Source organism: Tyto alba, unplaced genomic scaffold (assembly GCF_018691265.1).
Source record: "Tyto alba isolate M040663 unplaced genomic scaffold, T.alba_DEE_v4.0 Super-Scaffold_18, whole genome shotgun sequence".
NCBI lineage: Eukaryota > Metazoa > Chordata > Aves > Strigiformes > Tytonidae > Tyto > Tyto alba.
The window spans coordinates 21,109,986-21,130,483 of NW_024881280.1; the positions used below are offsets into that span (position 1 = coordinate 21,109,986).

The following is a 20,498-nucleotide window of genomic DNA, read 5'->3' on the forward strand; positions in this document are numbered from 1 at the left end:
GTTTTGCTGAACACCAACTCTAGCTAACTGTTATATGATTAAAATAAGAAAACATTAATAAAATACTTTTTTTTTTTTTTCAAACATCCTAATATTTGTAATTCCATTTAGACATTCCTTAGGCATCTTGGGAAGGGGCTGGGTTGTGTGAACAGGGCACAAGTACCTTGAGGAATGAGAAGAGAAGGAAAAACAAGCAGAATTTGAAATAATGATTTTTACTCATTTAATTCTTAGAGTATTCTGACATTCTGGAAAACTAGATATGTGAATTCCAGTAGCCCCAGGTAACTTCAGTCCTTACAGCCAGCACTTATGTAGCAGATCATCATGAATATTATTGACTTGGCAGATTTACAGGAAAATTCTGTGGCAGTTTCTCTAGTATATGACACTGCTGGTTTGTAATTACAATCCCTTTTTTTCCAGGTTGGTTTTATACTAGGTCTGTTTCCTGGTACAAATCACCATGTGGCTGCATCAATTACTGACAAAAAGAGGAGGTAGCACAAGGGTGGGAACAAAGACTTTTGAGGGCTAGGAAATAGTGATATCATCCAGTTTGAAAGCACTGCACACACAGTGACTGTAAAACTGCAACACTGGATGTTAGCCAGCACCTCTTTTCAACCCTTTGCTTCCTTACTGCAGCATTTTAAATTTAGACATTAAAGTTGACTCCTAATTAAAAGTTATTATAGAATGGAAATTACTTTTGGTATATAAGCCAGATAATAGAAACAAACTCCCACAAAGTCTAAAATCATTCAGTCTTGTCTTTTGCCAGGTTTTTTTACATTCTGCTGCTGTTTAAGACTGTACCTGATGCGTGTTTGCCTCGATGAGTTAGTCACTGTTTGTACTGTAAACACGGTAGTTTATAAACAGAGATACCCTTGCAGTTTAACTAAGCAAAGTTGACTCAAGCTGTATCATGACATTGAGTTAATCCTTTCCTCCAGATGTATCTAATTACATAAATCCTTAGCCAGCACAATGGCATTTGGTACTCCCTGTCCTTTGCTGCTGTAACTCCCCATAGTGCCCCCACCTTTCACCTTGTAAAGGTCAAGAGAGGGAATTTCCACATGCTGATTGTCTGGTTCTCTTATTAAACACAAACTGTTACATAATTCTTAAATGTATTTTTTCCCTGTTTATCACAAATTTCTGTAGAAGTATTCCTTGGAAGGGAGGGGGAATCTTAAGTGCAAGCAGGATATCCAGGCTCTGGAGCATCTTGCCTTGCTTGCAGAGGAGGAGTAAAGGGACTATGATGAGCTGTGCTCTAGCTACCCCTAGACTGTCAAGGGCTGGGGTGGGCTGTGAGAGGGGGGTGAGGGAACCTGATCAGCAAGCACAATTTAAAGAGTACTTTGCTATTTTTAATTTACATTGAGATTGCTGTATGGTAAATGGGGTATGCAGCTGGTTCCTTCTTTAGCTGTACCCTGGTAGTGTTAGACGTAACTGAATACATATTTCAAATGTGTGTTGGATCAAAGCTAACTCACAATTCCCTTCTTCAAACAGCTTGGAAGTTGGGGTCAGCTCTGCCCTGACTCTACCCTCTCTAATTTCTGTATTAAACTCAGACATCTAAAAGATTGGTAAAATAGTTCCAGATTGAGTTCCTTAAGGCTGACAATGCACAAAGGAGTAGGTTTTGCTCTTGGCGGATAGTTCAAAGTGGTTGCTTCCAAACTTAATCATCATTTCTATAAATGGACTACACAAGTTCATATAATTCCCATGTAAATTGCAGTAGGCCTGTACAACAGCTGACGAAGCCAGATCCTTGCTGTTCCCCTCCTATCCCAATCTGGTGGCAGCAGCTGGCATCCCACCTCTCTTGCCGGCAGCATCAGTCACCTCCTGCCAGCAAAGCCACCAGCCCTGGCCTCCTGCACCTCACAGCCTGCTGCAAAAAGTCAGGCTGTGACTGCTGTGGTTGGGGGTGCTCTGTGACAGGCAGGGGGGAAAGGATGTGCCTTGCAGATATTTCTTATCTCTTCCAGGGGAAAAGCAGCAGACTTGAGAGGAGGCTGCTCTCTGAATTGGAGAAGGGTTCTTTGACTAAGTGAATCGTGTGGTCTCAAATAGCATAGGAATCATGTGTGAACAGAGTATTGCATTTTGGTTTTCGATATGTTAAATATTTTTAAAGTAACATTTATCAAGGGGATCCAAAGTTTAAAACCAATATTATAGTTTTAGTTATTCTAGTGGTTCTGTGGTAGTTATTCCTGGACTCCCTGCCTACTTTAGCAGTATGGAAAAGAGTGAGTAGAGAGAGGTTGCAGCCTTGAGGAGAAGACTGGGAGTGAGAAAAAAGTTTTGTCAGGATAGGGGACAAAACCAGGATGGTAGGATACTAGTCTACAGGAAAATGGTGAATGGTCTTGTTAAATTTTTGAAAAAAGCCCAACTGTGGCCACAGGATTGAAGAACCTTGATGAATGACACTTTGTAATTCAGGTCAGAACCATTGTTTTGATATGCACTTTTTTCACATTTTCAAGGCTCATTTTCCAAATATAAAGACAAATATCAAGACAAAAACAGTAACTCTTCAAATGAAGTTATAGTTAAAAAAGAGGGGGGAAAAAAACCCAACAAAATGGTGCAGCTATGACCCATCATTTCCTTGGGTTAGAAACCAAAATCAATTTTGAAGCATAATTTTGTTTCTTTGAAATTTCTTCTCTTATGCCTGTAAGTCCTCTATGATGAAAAAAGGGAGAAAAAAAAAGTATTGGAGCTTATAGTATTTGGGGAAGATAATAAGTAAAACTTTCTCTCCTGAGTCCTGCTTACTAAAAATTACTTTGAGGCCATGAAACACACAAAGAAATTAGCACCTGTGCATACATATACAGATGACAAATATACCTACTAATATGCTCAGATTTTCATGTGGTAATTTTTCCCAGTCTTTATGTCTGTCTTAACTGTGCAACCTGCAACTGCAGAATTAGGGAGATGGTGATAGTTGATACAAAATATGAGCTCTACTGTATGAGCTGTTCTGCAAAACAAGCAGTTATTAATAAATTTGACCCAATAAAAGTCATGCATGGAAAAGAGGTTTTTTTCTTCTTTGACTCATTTGGCAGCATCTGTGATTTGTTCAAGTACTTTAGTGTCTGTAAATGTAGCAAGAATTAAGTAGATCCATGAGTCATTCTCTGTTCAGAATCAATACATCCAACAGAGGTCTTATTTGTCATACTGTGACAGTTCATCAATTCTTCCTCCCACCAACTCTTGTCTTACCACTCAACAAAGCAGTCAAACGTGTTTGTTCATTTGCTCCCAGCCTTTTCCATCTTTTTTTTTTTCTGTCTTCTAATGGTAGTCCAAGTTTGCATTTCCATGATAACGAAACATTTGCGCTGTTGCTCAAGATTGGAGAGATTTATGTCTTTGCAACATGTGTTTCATTCTTTAGACCTGTACTTCCATTTCCTTTAAATATTGTGCAAATAGTAAAGATGAAGATTTTTGGTGTTTTCACTAAAAATCACCTTCAGCCTCTGTGTAACATGATCTTAGAAGAGAAAGGAGCTCAAGCACTAAGGGATACCCTTGAAACTTCACCTATTTTTAGTGTTAGAGATGTGTGACTGGAACATTCAGTATTGCATTCATCTCTCATAATTTAATTTCTGGAGTTCCTTGAATATCTCATCAGGTGGACTGAGTCAAGTTCTACTCTGAAGCCGCATATGAGTTTCATACTGATATTATGAAATCTTCCCCCTTCTCCTCCTATATTGGGGCTATTCTAAAATAGAATATATCAAGCTCAAAAATTCTGGTCACCAGATCCAAAAGAACAAGACTGTTTAGCTTCTCAGGAGAGGTGAAGGAGGCTGGACTCCTTTGCCTCTGAAACCTAGGGGAACGGCCTGGCCCTCAAGTCTTCCTCTCTCCTTACAGTTCTGAAACCTGAATTTCCATTTATGGTTAGAAGAGAAATAAAAGGGCATTTTTGTTCAACTTTGTATACCAATACACAGTAAATGAAGGTGTATAAGATGTGAGTGTGTTAGAGGTTCTAGAAGTACTCCTGCAAGCGGTCAGCATGTATGCTTCCACCGAGGAAAGGCAGGTGTTGGCTACATACCTTGAGCCACCGAGGTTGCATTTTCCCATAGGGGTATGCTCCAACATCCTCTTCTGTTTCTGCAGCACTGGGAGGTGAGAGTAAGAGGTAGATAGGACTTCTTAAGAAGGGAAATACGAAACTCTCAAAACTTTTAACTTCCCAACATTGTGAAATGGAGAGGGGGAAGCTGGCAGGATTCCCTGAGTAAATGCCTCAACAGTCAACTCTAAGTAGCTGATTTTCCTTTCAGAGGTTTCCAGTCTGATTTCATGTTTCCTGGTGAGAAGACTAGAACAGCAAAAACAGCAGCTTAAAGAAATCTGACTATCAGGCATTTTGACAACTACTCCCTGTTGTTTTGTCAGATACTTTCAGATGTTGCCTTCCTTTACTATTTGCAACCTCTGTTGCTGGCTATAAAACTGAATAAAACCCATGTGATTAAATTAACAATCTTTATTGGTTTCTATCTGGTATTTATTATTTCTACCTTTGTATTTGGTGATAGTAGCAAATCAAAAGTTAAGTGCATGAGCACCCAAGTACTCCTTTTTATGAGGGGAATTGCATCATATCTTTTGTAACAAGAATTCTTCTAATCACTAAGAAGGTAAGCTTGAACTTCAGCAGATCAGAATGAATGTGCCATGATGATTCATGTCCCAGTGAACTTGTAACTGTAGCAACAGGTTGTTTGTTGTGTTTTGTAGCAAAGTCCTGCTAAAATCTCGGTGGTGAAGTCAAATGACAGTATCTCCTGAACTGGGTGAGTTTCAGTCGCTGTTTTCACTTCTCCCTTAGAAACCACAAGATGAGTTTTCTTTGGGCAGCTGGACTGATTCACCTGATCATGGAATTGTTATCCGTGTGGCAATTAGAGGTGTCCTGGGCCTGCAAATTGGAAACTTGGTCTTTAGGGAACTGAACTGCTTCTTTAGAAGTGATTCTTATATGGAAATTCCCCATAATAGTGAGAGACTATAGTGCTATTAAGATACGAGGTGCAGGCCAGAAAATGTGAAGCTTGGGTTACGACAGGCCAATTCTGTGTAATAATAAATATTTGATTTGAGCCTGAGAAATGCTGGGGTTTAGTGTCATCTTAAAGGTAATGCAGTTAAAATCCTCAGAACAATTGCATTCATTCATGTACATGTGGATTTATTTATATATTTTGAAAAGTGATCAGTTTTTGACACATTTGGCTTTTACATCTGATATGCTATTTTTAGTAGAAGTAGGGAAAAAAAGTATTTGGGAACTGTGTTATCTGAAGGAGAAAAGATACAATGAAACAGAAGCCTAAACTGCATTTGGATTTATTTATGAAGTTATAAGAGCCAAAATTTTTTGAACAGTAGGTTATTCCCAGGGATTTCAGTATATTTGATGTGCTGATTAATGATCCAGCAAGCCATTAAGCTGCATTTTTTTGTTTTTCTCTAGTTTTACTCTACTTGTAGAGCAAGGGTGGAAGAGACATTTATATATAGGTAATAAAATATATTTAAATTGAGGTTATAAAGTTATTATAACCTGCAGTGAATTTTAAAACCAAAGTTAAAGTAATTTTAGGGTTTTTTTTAATCTTAGACTCATAGAAAATCAAGTACAATTGTCCACAGATTTTAATCTAAATCTGTTCATAAACTGATTGTTTTGTGTTGTCTGGAACATGTAAATAGGAACTCCTATTTAGATCTAGGAGACCAGTTTCACCAGAATTAAAATTCCGTGCTGGGAGCACAATCATGCTGGCAGCATGCTTGCTTAAAACCAATTCACAAGAATTCCTGTTTCAGACTGAACTTCTGAAAAATTGTAAGGACTCAATTATTATCCAAAATACTGTTGCCCATTACAGGTGACCTCTTGCATCAAATACTTATTATGAAAACCTCACCTTTTTCCAGTATTGATTTTGTACATCAGATGCAGAGGTGACAACAAAAGGCCATCCCTATTCTATCTTTTATTTATTTTATTTAAGGGTGTGTTTGTTCAGTTCCTCCAAAAAGGAGTGGGAAAGAGACAGGACAAAAAAAAAGTCAATAAATAGTCTGCATGCTAATTCAGATTTACACCTTTATCTGTGGTGTGAATCTAAATTACATCAAAATAGATTAAACTAATATGTTTATGTATGCTAATATAAAGAGGAGATCTCAGTCAAATACCTGTCACTTCTCTGTAGGCTGCTACCTGGACCATGCCATAAGTGGAGTCAATTTCTAGAAATTATAAGAAAATTTTTTATCCTCTCTGCTATTTAAAAAATAAGAGCATTTGTATTGTTTCAAACCAATGTATCTAACCTGTCTAATCAAGACATTGGTCAGAAGTGGATTAGGAGTGCAAGAATAAGACAAGTTTGGAGAGATGATTCCAGTTGTTACAGTCTCCCAGATTTTGTTACTGGTTTAGGAACTTCTGAATGAAGAAGTTGCATCCTGACTAGCAAGTTTAATTGCCGTTGATGGAGTTTCCTTTGCTACATTTATTTAATTACCTTCAACAACTTATTTTTGTATTTGGTTTTCAAACCATTCTGTGGCAATGAGTCCCACAATTACATAGGATATGATAACACATACGCTTTTGTTTGTTTTAAACCAGGTGTCTGTTGATCTTGTATGATGGCCTCTGATGCTTATGCTGAGAAATGGTGAATAGTCTCCCTTTGCACTTTCCAGCTAACTTGCCATTTTACAGACCTTCTCAAATAACTAGCATACGTTCCTTTTATAAATTATCTGGACTAAAAAATTGCGTACAATTTTGCAAGATAGGTATCATGCAGATTTTTGTTTCTTTTTCATTTTTAACTACGTTCCTTTCTTTATAGGGTCTTTGTTCTGCATGGGTGTGTATGATGACAGTCAGGGCTACTATGGGGCTAAATAGTAAGCCCCTCAAATTGGCCTTGGGAGACCAGCATTTTATTGTGCAGTGGTTGATCTCCTGTTTGACTATGGGCAAGTCAGTTGGAAATATCCTGGTCTTTCAGGTTACCTGTGGTCAATATAACAAGCTAAAGTTTCCTGTGGATTTTTCACTGTTTTTAAAAATACATCCTTATTTGTAATATAATGAAAATTACTAATAAGCTTTTTTTTTCTTCCTTATTTAAGTGTAAGAGATGGGATGAATATAATTTTTTTAAATAAAATTAAAAATTAATTGCATCTCAGAAAGTTTTGTGAGTTTGTGTGTGGCACTGCAGCAAGCCATTGCAGTCTCCCATGGATGATGTATGGTATGCCTCTGCTGTGGTTAAATTACAACATAGCAACAGAGAGAGAAGGAGCAGGAAACAGTGATTTGGCATCATCTGTCTAACTTGCCACCACCAATATGATTGAAACATGGTCTGGAATAGTACAAAATGTGAAATGTCTAGAAGCCTGGCAAGCATGTCTATTAATGGTTTTAATCAGACCCGATCTGTACATGCAAAACATAATTAAGCTATTTTCATACATGCTGGGACTTGTAAATGATTTTGTTGATTGGTATCATATGAGGAACAGGAGTGATGTAATAAGAATAACAGTACCAAGAACATAATAAGGTAGCTATGGCTACCTTTGCTGCTGCTGTTCTTCAAATTTTCAGGAAAAAAAATAAAACCTACAGGCTGATTTCTAGCACAGGCAATGCTCTTGGGTTCTTCCTCTGTCATATAGATTGAACTCTGGGAAATACAGTGATTTTGGGGATTGCTTCTAGGGGAAAAGTCATAGCAACATGACCCAAACTGAACTAAACTTCAGAGGAGGTCCTGAGTTGCAGGGTCTCCTGAAAATGAGCCTCATATCTTCTGGGTCACCTCATATGCACATCGTGCTAGTGCAGCAGGTCAGTGGCTTACTGCTGCAGAGGTCAATCCATGTATAAGATCACCCTTATCTCCATGTGTAAAGCAAAAGAACTTCTTTTGGTACTTGCAGAAACTCTCTAAATACTTTTACTTACTTGATTCTTAACCTGATATCCCCTGTTGCTTACATATTTTACCACTTTTTAGATCTTCTGGCTTGTATTTTTCTAAATGATAGAGAATGAACTGAAAATTTAAAACTGTATAGAAGCCATGGTGCTGACTGTTTTACAATAGAAATCTTCATTCCCCATCCTCCAAGAAAAATTCCTACCTCAAGATCTGGAAAATTAGTTATTGAAAAACGTGAGGTAATGAAATAACCTTATAAAGCATCATCTGTGTTAGTTATCCTTTTTATGTGCATCTCCATCAAATAAACATTCATATTGTCCATTCTATAAATACTATTTCCTAAATATGATCACAAAGAAATATATTTTAAATCACTTTTAATGCTTAATCTCTGGCATTATATTTACTGTCCTGTCTCATTGTTAGGAAACCTTCTTCTTCTTGAGAAATTCTCTATTTCAAATTATTTACATATTTCACAATAATCTTTACAATCATCTACTGGTTTTTCCTTTCCACCCAGAGATACCAGCTTGTGATGCTGTTTCTTCCTGATTTGTTCACCAGTCAATTCTTTAATGATCCTAATAGTTCTTTTCACAGTTCTAGCTGGAAACATGCACTGAAGTTATAATGAGTCAGGTGAGTCAGAACCTAAAGAGGTTGTCAAAATTATGTAAACATCATATACTGTATTTTCCAACCAATTTTATGAAGTATTAACTGATACTTCAGTCTAATTTTTCCAAGTAATTTCTACTGTTTCCAGCTGCTGCATTGTCCTATCCTTGCACAATGTTTCTTTTAGTGACTCTTAAAACTGGACCTGTGCTTCTGTCACATTGACGATATCAACTTTTCTTTTATGTAAATCAGGAAATATTAGTGATGTTTATGTCTGTCATCATTGTCCAGCATTCATCCATTTATCTTCTCACTTCTATCATTGACAAAAAGGAAACAGTGAGTTGGCAATAATATTTCTCCTGCCTCTGATGTTTTGAATCTTCTTGAGCTTTTAAGGAGTCAGGTGACATGGCTCTGTGAGCAAGCTGTGTGCATTGTGTGTGATAAGAGAAGTTAAAAGCCTGTTCAGTTCCACTCGTTCTGTGGAGTAGTTCTTGATGTACATGGTATACCCATGTGGTAACATCAACCTTACCTTGGTGCCTTCTCTCCTTGTTTATTTCCTAATTGTGTGATATTTGAGTATACTAGGTAGTGCTTACACTATCCAAAAAAGAAACAGAAATATGATGCAAGTGCTTGTTAGAGCTGTGGTTCATTGGAATTTGAGCTTCTACATTCAGTACAAGTTTGAGGAAAGCACAGGTATTCCTTGAATACTACCTATACTGCTACCTGATTGATTGATTGTTTGTTTGATTGATTGATTGATTGATTGGAATTTTCATCTATCACAGCCCTAAGTTGCTGCACACTTTAGTAAATAAAACAAAGAAGTAGTAAGAGGCTTGCAAGCAGGTAGTCACAGAGCAGAACCAATCAGTCTTAATGATGTTGATTTACCCTGCTCCTTATTAGGAGTTGTTATCTTGGGCTTGTCTAATGTTAATGTTGTTATGCTGCTTTCAGCATCTGAAGTCATTTACATGATATCCCTGTAAAACATTGCACTGTACTGTTTAAATCTATTTATGATGGCCCCAAGTCTGAATAGTTAAAGGGAAGTGGCTTAACTAAAAGAATTGAAAGCTTTTGACATTTTCACTTCTCACTGATATGTATGTATCTTCATACTTTCGTGCCTTGCAGAGTGAAAAGCTCTAACTTTCCATTGCATGGGCATCCCCGAATGGGCTTTCAGAAATATGAATGCTATAGGTTAGGGATTTCTTTCTTCTCATCCCCCTCACTCTCATTTCTACAAGCCCATTCATTCTGCCAGACTAGCTAACATAACCAATAATACGACACAGACTTTTAACCCTTAGATATCTGATAAATTTGGTAAACAAAATATATCTGAAACTAATAGTGCTATCTTGCAACTGAGCACTGCTGTTTGGTCCTGGGTGCTCCAGGGATGTTAGGTGGGTATCTGCATCCTTCCCATGGAAATAGACAAAGGAGGGAAAGATGCAACAGAATTCCTCAAATGTGCTGGCTGGTACAGTTGTATACAGATACCTGGAAACTGTAATACTGAGTTCCCAAACCAAAATTTGCTTAAATAATATAGGTCCTTCTATGAAATAGGGAGTGGGTGGTTCTTATTTGGCTTCTGTTGTCCCAGCCATTCTGGTGGTCATTTTTTCATATTCTCAAGCTTATTTCTCTTGACTACAGGGGCTAAAAATGATGGAGTAGCCAAAGATTTTCATATAACCAATCGTTCCCAGGAGGTGGAGCTTTTAGACAAATGCCAAATATGAGCCGTAATTAATAAGTAGGAGCTGACAATATTACCTGTTTGTGAAATTTCTGTATCTTATCTCCTGAGTTAAAGAAAAATACTTTAGACAAAACAGTGGCCTGCCCAATGTTCAGCTATTGAGTATTTCAGCCTGTTATCAATAAACTTATATTAAAAGCATTGAAGTAAATTAGATCTTGTGGACTGTAGCCATTGGGGGAGGGTTCAGACCTTCACTGCCTAGGATCTCCAGGAGTAGATTATTGCCTGCAGTGTTACCAGTAGTAAAATGGCACGAGTCTGCAGTGATGTATAATCAAAGTTAATGACTGTGTTAAGAAAAATCATGCTGGCCCATCGTTGACATTCACTTGTGATACACTTTGCATCAGATTTTTGCTGATTTGCAGGAAGAGTATGGTACTTACCAGGGTGTGCAGCCTTGATCCAAATGAGACAGTTGAACCTCTGCCTCATGGAACTGGCAATGCAAGGTGTACTGCTGTATATGAAAGTCCCATAAGTTTTCTCCAGCCTGGTAATAGCCTGGTACCAGTTGGGTTTTTACAAGTATTAAACAGATTCCTTCCTTGGTCCCTCCTTGCTGAAAGCCTTGATGCACGGTCTACCCAGGGTAAGTGAGTGACCACACAGCTGCTCCTCCACCTCAGACCTTCATGCTTTAGTTTGCTTCTGCTGATTTTTGTCCTGCTGAAGAATATTTTCTATGTTCTCTTTTATATTAAACAAATTTTTCATCTTTCTGACCTTCAAAGAGAAGTCACCACTCACTCAAGTAGTGTTTGTTAATGTGTTTATTTGTGTTAAGAACTGCAAAATTGTTCTTATTGGAACAATTGTTTTTGAAGGTAACCTCTTTATCTGTGAATAGTAATCTGTAGCAGGCAACTGGAAAATAGTATGAGAAACAGAAGAGAAGCAGTGTGAAAATTGTGTTATAAATGTTTGCTGCATGCTGTAGTCTAATTCTTTTTTTGACTGCAATCAATCGATTTAGTGATGGGTCTCCTTGGTTATTGTGTCATTCTACCTGGATAATGAGCCTGTTGACCTGTGAGCATAGAAACAGTCTTTATTTTAAAGTGTTTGTTGTTTTTTTTTTTATTAAAACATAGGATGTCACTGCAGAGGCATAGGTTTAATGTGTCTTGAGCACCATCATGCCTGTGCCTTCTATAACCGATCTCATCAGTTGCTGCGGCACCTTTCCTCAAAGAATAAAAGTACCACCTGGGACTTTTTGAACCACAGATTGGAGAGGGGGGAAAACACTTAACATCAGACAAGGTCGGTGACGCTGTGCAGACATCTGCATAGGACAGTGGTGCGAGCTAAAGTATTGGTATCTTTAAAACTGTCAGTTTCAGTCTTACAAAGCTGATTTCAGTCCTGTACCAAGTTATTTCCTATCTATGGAAAGGATCAGTCAAGCTTGTGCTTTCATTTTCATAACACCCCATCACCACCGCTACCACCACCACCCGGAGATCCTGCTCACATTTTGGATTTTCAGTACTTAAATATCACTTCTGACCTGAACGGTGAAAATCTAAGACTGGTGCAGTTGCATTTAGTTCACAAATGTTCCTTTCTAATAGCTAGCTTTTTACATTCTTTCTAAAATGAGAAATGGTAAGAGAAACTCTCTTCTGGCCTTAAATCATTGTATACAGCTGCTACATAGCTGTAGTAGCATAATGGTAGTAGAAATGCGAGAGTACCAATGTAATGGCAGAGTGGATTTACAGTGAAAGATGGCGGAACCCTGAAGCTGTGACTTCAGCTGGGACAATTACTCCATTTACAGTCAGTGGCTCTGATAGGTAAAGTTTCACTTCTGAAGCCTATACAAAAATAAGTAAAAACTCATACCTTTTCATTGTTATGTAACTTGTTTCCTCATGAAAATAGAGATTTTGTATATGGTAGTACTTGGTGCCATTAAGTTATGTGTAGTGATCAGTAAGAAAATACTGCTGAAGAAACAGCAGTGCTGGCAGAAAGAATTCAAGGATGAGAACAAAGGATAGTATTAGTATGTGGAAATGCATAGGTAACACTTCACGTCCTTTCAGCTTTTACATGTTTATTTTCCTACTCTTGTATAATCATGGGTAGACATAATCACCTAGCTCATCTTCTTGGTGTGGACAGCTGATACTGATAACTCTTTTTAATACTTTGCAAATCTCCAGGTTTTGGTACAAAACAGTATCTGCTGTGGAGAGGTCTGGATAAAAAAAATTCCACGTAAGATGCCCCATATATGTTGTCAGGATCTTGGTATATAATAATTATTGCAAGAAAGAAAATTAGTAAGAGGAAAGATAGAAGTATACAATGGCATCAGCTATGTAGAAAAAATATCTTGGAGAAGATCAGAAAAAGAGAGATATCTTTGCCCTTTTACATGACTCAAGAAAGGAGGACACTCAGAAAATTCAAATTCATGACAGGAAACATTTTGCTGCCAGTCCATAATTAAAATACAAAACTTACAGCTGCTAGGACTGGGCTGTAGTTCATTGTGAATTGAACATTTCCCAGTTGCTGCATTATCAAAATGCTACTTTGGATTTCAGATTCACCCTTTTTCTTGCATCTTTATGCCTACTTTATAATTGCTGAGCCAACATCAAAGGGCCTGCTTGCATATTTAAACCAACATTACATTTTTTGTAAGTAACTGGGAAAGAAAATGGTATTGTAGCTGGTTAACAGAAGTTTCAGATTGAGAAACTTGACTGGCACTGCAGTGACTTACAAAATCCAACTTCTAAAAATGCTGTTATGCAACTGAGGAATGTTTGTTTGTCCACGTATTTCTTGAATTGCTGTAAGAGTCAGAAAAAAATGTTTATCTCTTTTGCAATTTACACCATAAAATTCAGCAATTCCCCAACTGTCCCCCTCTTCTTTAGCCATCATTTCCGGAGTTCTTAGCATTGTTCATTTAATAACATGCTATGCTAATTATTGTCACTGCCCATTTTTCTTTCTTTTATTCATGGTTTACCTTTATTCTTCTAAAGAACACAATGATGAAAATATTACCGTTCAAAGGAGCTATATTAAAAAGTGTGAGCAAGGATGATCACACTAAAAGGTTTGTCAGGTGTAAGCTCTGACAAAGTGGCTGAGCTCTTTTAAAAGTGACACTCCATTCTGAAAAGCCAGACTCCAAAAAGTTATCTCCTTCAGCTGATGATCCCACGCCTGCCTCCACATCCTTCATGTCATACATAGTATTTAAATTCTGTGTTTAAGATGTGTATATATTTCTTTGGTTTCTGCATGCATCCTGCCTTGATTCTGTTAATGCTCCTGGGAAATACTGCTTCATTGTCCATCAAATCACTACTTGCCATGTCTTTTGGGAATAAGACAGAGCAGGATATGGCCATAATTAGATTATATAGTAGAAAATATCTATTTCAAAACCATTTTTCTTACATGCCTCTCTGATGGGAAAGATAGGATTCATGTCTGCATAGGAGAAATTTGTAACAGTCTTTCCAAGCCTAAAGTTAATTTACACAGGTTTGGTTTGTATTGTGCTGTTCTCTGAGCTGGTCAGTAGAATAAAAAACAGGGGTGGCTCTTCAAGCTTATTTGAAATTCAAAATTTTACCTACAGTTTATAATATATCAGAATATAATGTCAGAGCCTATTTACAACCACATTACTTCTACATTCAAAACTGTTTCAGAGCTTATCTTGAGCAGGTTGCATCTTCAGTTGAAATCAAGTAGAGTTGTAGTTAAATATATCTCCTTTCCTGATTTAGTAGCCAGGGTACCATAAATACAGAAAAATATAAATTACACTATTGCTTCTGTACCTGACCTGAATCTGTTTACAGTTACTCTGCTTTACTCTTCCCTACTACCCAGGATTCAAGAGGGCTCATTAGCTTGGATGGAGTCCATGGAGTATCCTGGTAGTCGGTTTTGACCTGGAAGTAATATGTCTGCATTCATCCAGTGCTGCACCTGAGCCAATTCCTCCAGTCAGTGGGAGCACTGGACTGTGCAGGGGCACTGGGTGGCTTAGTGCACTGTCAGTTTGGACCTATTTGCAAAAGCATCTTCAAGATGTCTCTGAATACAAATTTATTCTGCAACCAGTAGAGCAATATTTAGGCATCACCTCATCTGAGCAAACTGAGAATACCATACCATCCTCAATCTATATTAAATCAACTTGGGTATCTTTGCTTCTGTGGTTTAGTTGCCCTGCTCAATCAATAATCTGCCTTTGATTAATAGAGATGACTGTGAAGTCAAGAGCAAAAGCTGGCATCTAAAAATGAACTGCAAATTTTAATGAATTGTGATAGGGAGTTAAGACATCTCTAGTGAATACGTCAAGAGAGAGTAAGTCAATTCTAGGTGTGGAGTCAATGTAGACAGGTTAAAACACGTTAAACATTGTGTGATTGCTGTCATTGATGTGTGAAATGCTGGCACTGGTAGAGTTTCGCATGAAGATGTGTGTGTTGCATCAATCTAAATAGTCCTACTATAACGCAGGATACAAATATTCCCAACAATATTGTTTCTGCAGTATTGCAGAGATCCCCAGTGTTGTAAGGGATAATTCCCAGGAGTTAGCTGTTGGCTGTCTCAAGAGCATAAAGTAAACTAGGATGATTAAGCTTAGTGACTGTTACTTACTCATCTGTTACTGCTTTTCCTTCTAAGTAGCAATCCCCTTGCTAGTCAGGGGCAGATAATCTGTAGGGGATCTATGCTGTCCCTGCATTTGAGTAGAGGACTTTGAGACTAATTTACACTGTCATCAGTAATAATGTCGAGGATATAAGAACTGGCTTCCTTTGTGTTTGGTGCTGTGATAATGGTATTGAATCTGCTTTGGTGAAATTACCAGGGTCAGTGAGAAAGTCCAGCCTTTCTTGCAAGCAGCACCCTTGCCTTCCCTGGGTAACTGTCCAGGCCTTGGGAAAAAACTCCAGCTTCCCATTGTTTCATTAGTCTCTCTCTTCTGTGTGTGGTACTAAAGTGCACAGTTTTTTTGAGCTTCTTTATCTACAATATGTAAAAAGGGAACTAAGAGTGATGAAACTCTAAGTCAGATAAATGTGATGATGGTGGGAGTTGATTCCTTGCTAGCCTTCGGAGGGAACGCTCGTGCTCAGCCCCACCTGACGGTGTACTTATGGCAGCTCTGTACCTGTGGCCAGCATTGGGGTTTCCTCTGCAGTTTCACAGCTACAGTGTTGGGTGGGAGGCAGCACTAACAAGAGGTGAAAACAATAATAGAGTTGTTTGTGGCTGTTATTACCAGATAATCTGCTTGTAGGTGTGGTTTGCTTTTAAATGGCAGTTAGTGAAACCAAATGTTTAGAAAATGGCAATAATAATTTATTAATAACAAACCTGATTTAAACATTTTTTGGAGTGACTACTTCTTCATGCTATACCTGTATACAGGTGAGCTGCTTTTTGCTGAATCACTGAATGGAGTCCCTCCCAGCAGCAGTGTTTAGGGGTTTCCCATATGACAAATGGGAAACCACCAGTAGTGTCCAAGGAGAACGGCTGTCCTACAGCAAGCTAACCTTTGAAACTGGGGCATGTGGCACATCGCAATCTAGTGATCAGAACAGGTGACTGGCAGTGAAATCTTTATTCTGCTCTGCTCATAGTTCCTTGTATGAGGTAATTAATCTGTCTTCCTTGTGCTCCATTATGCGCTTGTGTAAAATGGAGATGTAATTATGCATTTACTTCATAAGGCTGATGTGAAATTTAAAGAACGAGGATTAATCTTGCAGTGTGACAGGGATTCCCTGCTCTCCTAGCTTGACTCCTATGTTTGAACCCCACTGAATTGTGCAGAATTGTGAGTGTAGGTGACTGCAAAACTACTTCCAGGAATTTGCGTAGAAAAGTTCCCTTCTGATGGGAAACTGTTAATATTTATTCTTACCTGAGAAGTGGTTCTTTTAAGGTATAACTTGCTGATTTTTAAAATATAAAACTACCAGTTACAGCATTTTCAGTTGCCTTATTTCACACTTGCAAAGCTCAGGGTTTTTACATGATACAAGAAGTTCAACATCAGCATGATCCTGTGGAGTATGCATTCTCTGTCCTGCTCTGCCTCCCCACACTTTCACTCCTCTGATCCAGAAGTTCCTGCCCTGGTGTGTGAGCACAGTTGTGACTGTGCCATGTCCTGGTTGACAACATGGCCCAAGAAATAGATTATATCAGCACAACAGGAAAAATAAAAAGGTACATTGTGATATGGGGGCAGAAGCTTGGTGGTGAAGGGGAAATTCCATAAAATGGCACGCTGCAGAAACAAAGAAGAGCTCATTTACGTGTGGGGAAATAGCTCATATCTCTGGGACTGTCCCAAGGAAAGGTAAATGTATACATTTAAGCCGAAGTATTGTACAAGTGTGCTAGTTTTTCACTGATTCACAGATTAGAGTGAAGAAATTAGAGTTAGAACATGCACACTAGAAATATACATCCATTTAATTTTTTATTATTTTTAATAATTAAAGAAGCATAGAAAAATTATTAGCAGTGTGCTTAGAAGAACCACATTGGGAGACACTTGCTACATTTGTGAACAGCTTGTCTTGACTTCCATTCAAGTGCGTGTAGTTTCATACTTCCTTGTGGCTGCATCCTAGCTCCATCAGAGTCATTTGCTGAAGTGCTGTGAACACAAAATTGTTTTCATTGTAACAAAAGTGTTAAGGTTTAGAAGAAGCTTCAGAACGATCTAATTAAACAGAGGCTGGGACAGCACGGGAATAATTTAAGTGTAGCTGATTAATGATCAAAGGAATTGCAAGCAGAAGGTATTCAGCAGGTGCTAATGAGCATGAGTTTCTTGGAGAAGGATCTAGTGATCTTCACAAACAGCTGATTAAAATGTCTGTGTAGTTCAGAAAGAAACATAGATCCTGGTGTGCCCTGTCAGAGGAAACGAAAATAAGACTGAATGTAATGATAATTATCTGTATAATCCAGTAGTACTTCTAGTGCCTTGCTGTGTGGCCAGTAATTTGTGTAGAACAGCAGCGATTCATGACTTGTTGCTACTCTGCCTCAGCCACATCTTGCCATATGAATTGAAGCAGCCAGTCTAACCATGTTTATTTTCCCGTCTTTGCAAAATGGCATCTTATATTTCTTGTTTTCAGATAAAATGTGTTTTTATATACTCTGCTGTCCAAACTGGAAAGATACTAATTCTCATAAAAGGTCATTCTTTCACTAATTTTGTAATCCTCATTCTCAAGAAGATTAGTAGCATAGGGAATGTGTGTGTTGTATATTTTTAAATATTTAATACAGATTGCCTTTTGAACACATTCGCCAACTGACCATCTGATGTTTGCTGCCCAGATAATGTGGGAACATTCAAAGGGTGCATCTACATAGAGCTTATTGCAGATAGCATATTTGCATTGTGTAATGGCTGATAATAATTTTTAGATAACTTTTGGAAATACTAGATTACTAAACTACGCATGTCTTTTTAAGTGAGAGATCACTACTGCTGTTTTTTTGTTAACAGTATTATGTTCAGTTTCCTCTATGACTAAAACAAGTGTTACTGTGTGTCTCACATCTTCCTTTCTTGAGAAGCAGCCAGGCGTGGGCGTTGACACATTTAGGAAACCCCTACATAAGTTCTGTGACTCCCTGTAGACCACCCCTGTTAAGCACCCAAGCCTAAAATGAAGTAAAATGCTTTAGTAAAGCTGCATTAGGCCAGGGAGTGTACAGAACAAAATCATTTTTATCTCACGAAAGCAAAAATAATTTCTATCTTCCATGTTTTAGTTGTGTAAGTGTTGATCTCTGTGTCCCTCTGTGAGGGACAGTGTGCTGTTATGCAAGCAGAAGTTTCTAATTTTTTTAATGGCAATTCCCATTAATTTTATTACAAATTAAGCCTGTTTTGAGTTTTTCCACTGCAAAACTAGCTACTTTATACCAACCTCCACTTTTTCCCCGAAGCACTTCATACTAGAGAACCTCATATGCTAATGTGTAGAAGAAAGTTCATGTGACTAACAGGTACAAAGTGCCACTAGTTATAACCTTGAGAAAGAAAGACTTAAGGGAGATAGACCCAAGTCAGTCAAGTTTTTTATAAACTTGTGAATAGCCCCAACTGACCAATCTGTATCTAGAAATCCAGCTGCCTTTGTATTGAACTTTAAGTGTAATTAAAAGGTGTTTCCTTTTTTTATCGGGGGTGAACTCCAGCATTTCATATACTGTCAATTTTTATTTAATTTGCAGTACCACTAGTGCAGCTATGTTCCTGAGACTCTGATTCATAGTCTGGTTTTAGGATTTGTTTCTTCTTCTGTACCATCAGGATGCTTCTGCTGTCATGTTTTTTATTTTAGACTGTGTGGAATCAGTTTCTGAAGCCTTCTTTGAAAAATGTTTTTTTTTTCACACGCCTTTCTGCTAACCTTCCCTTAATGCAGCAAAACATTAGGCAAGAAGAGAAAGTATTGTAATTTGGAATTTGCAAGGGATTGCTTAAATTACTCATGGTTGATACTTCTTCGCTGTTGACTTCTCTACATGAAAATGTGTGTGGATGAAGTAGGTACCTTTATTAAGTTTAATGAACTCAGCTTAACAAACTTAATTCTCCTTTGGTATTTGTATCCAACTTTTTGCAGGACTGTGCCAGTGCATGAGAACCAGAAAATAAAACTGACTGTAAACGAGTAAATTTGATGAGCCAGTTTTCACTGCCCAGATAAGACATTCCAAAAAGAAATGTCAATATTGAAAAACTGAATTTCAGTTTTTCAATTTTTAATAACCTCAGATTCTAATAATCAAATAAATTATGTGGCATTGATAGAAGACACATTATTGCATAATATAGTTACTTTGAAAGCCTTCCAAGAAAATTAAAACAGTGGCTTTTGTTTGTATCTTCCAATTCTGTGTTCCAGTAAGAATTCTAAAACGTATCTCCAAAGATTCAGGGTATGCCCTGGAGAGAATGCTGGTTTTATTTTAGCTGCTGTTTTACAGGCAGAAATGACTGCATTTGGCATTTTCCTCCTCACATTATGCCTTGTTTGTTTTAACCAGGGAAAAGTAGATTGTATGCATGCACAGCTGATGTCCAGTGTGATCTGGATGCAGGAAATCAGTTCCGATAGGTCCTGTTAGGCTCTTGTGCTTTGCATTAGCACCAAGACTCCATGTCTCTGTGAAAACAGAGCCTTCAGTTCCTTAGAGTCTGTGCTGGTAACAGTAGCTTATAGGTCAACAGTTAAAATTAACGTAGAAGATCTTCTGGCCTCCTCTCTCAGATCCTCGGATCCAGGTTCATGGCGTATTTAATTTGATCCACCTGCAGGTCCTTTGCTGAGAGGGGCAGTCCCACACTCCCTGTCCTTACCACCTCCAGCGATGTGATCCCATCAGTCATCGCCTTTGAGTCAGGTCTATCAGTTGTGTGGCTGCAAACTCAACCCTGCAAAGAATTTCTTTTGTTGGATTAGTGAGCTCGTGGGTAGTTGTGACATTTAGACCTGACACAACAGGAGTGGGAATGTGCAGCTCAAGAGAGGATTGAGTGGGACCAGTCCTTTTCACTGCTGTTGGCAGGTAGATCAAACTAAATGCATGGTGAAATTGTACCCAAGAGTTAGAAGAACGACTCTTTTTAGCCCCTGAGAGAAAAGATAAATTATTTCAAATAACAATAAAGATAAAAAATAAGAGGAAAGGAGGGGAAAGAGCAAGAGTAGGATAATGGTAATTGGAGGTATTGCAGGGAGAAGAGAGAACAGGGAAGAGGGAAGTAGTTAGAAAAGCAGGAAGAAGGATTAGGGAAAAATCAGGAGATTGTATATTGACAAATAGTGACAGCAAATGCAGATAAAAATTAGGAAACACCTTTCCCTAGTGTTGGGCATACTATCCTCAGCCTTCAAACATAATGCTTCAATTTCAAGAAAGAGTTGTTTTCTCTTTCTGGGCAGAATTGAAATGTCATTGCT

At 38.0% G+C, this 20,498-nt stretch overlaps 1 protein-coding gene across 5 annotated transcripts in view; it reads left to right on the forward strand.

The window, feature by feature from the left end:
• PRORP (protein only RNase P catalytic subunit) overlaps nucleotides 1-20,498 on the forward strand; it is a 49,743-nt gene that overhangs the window by 24,492 nt on the left and 4,753 nt on the right. The window lies entirely within an intron of this gene.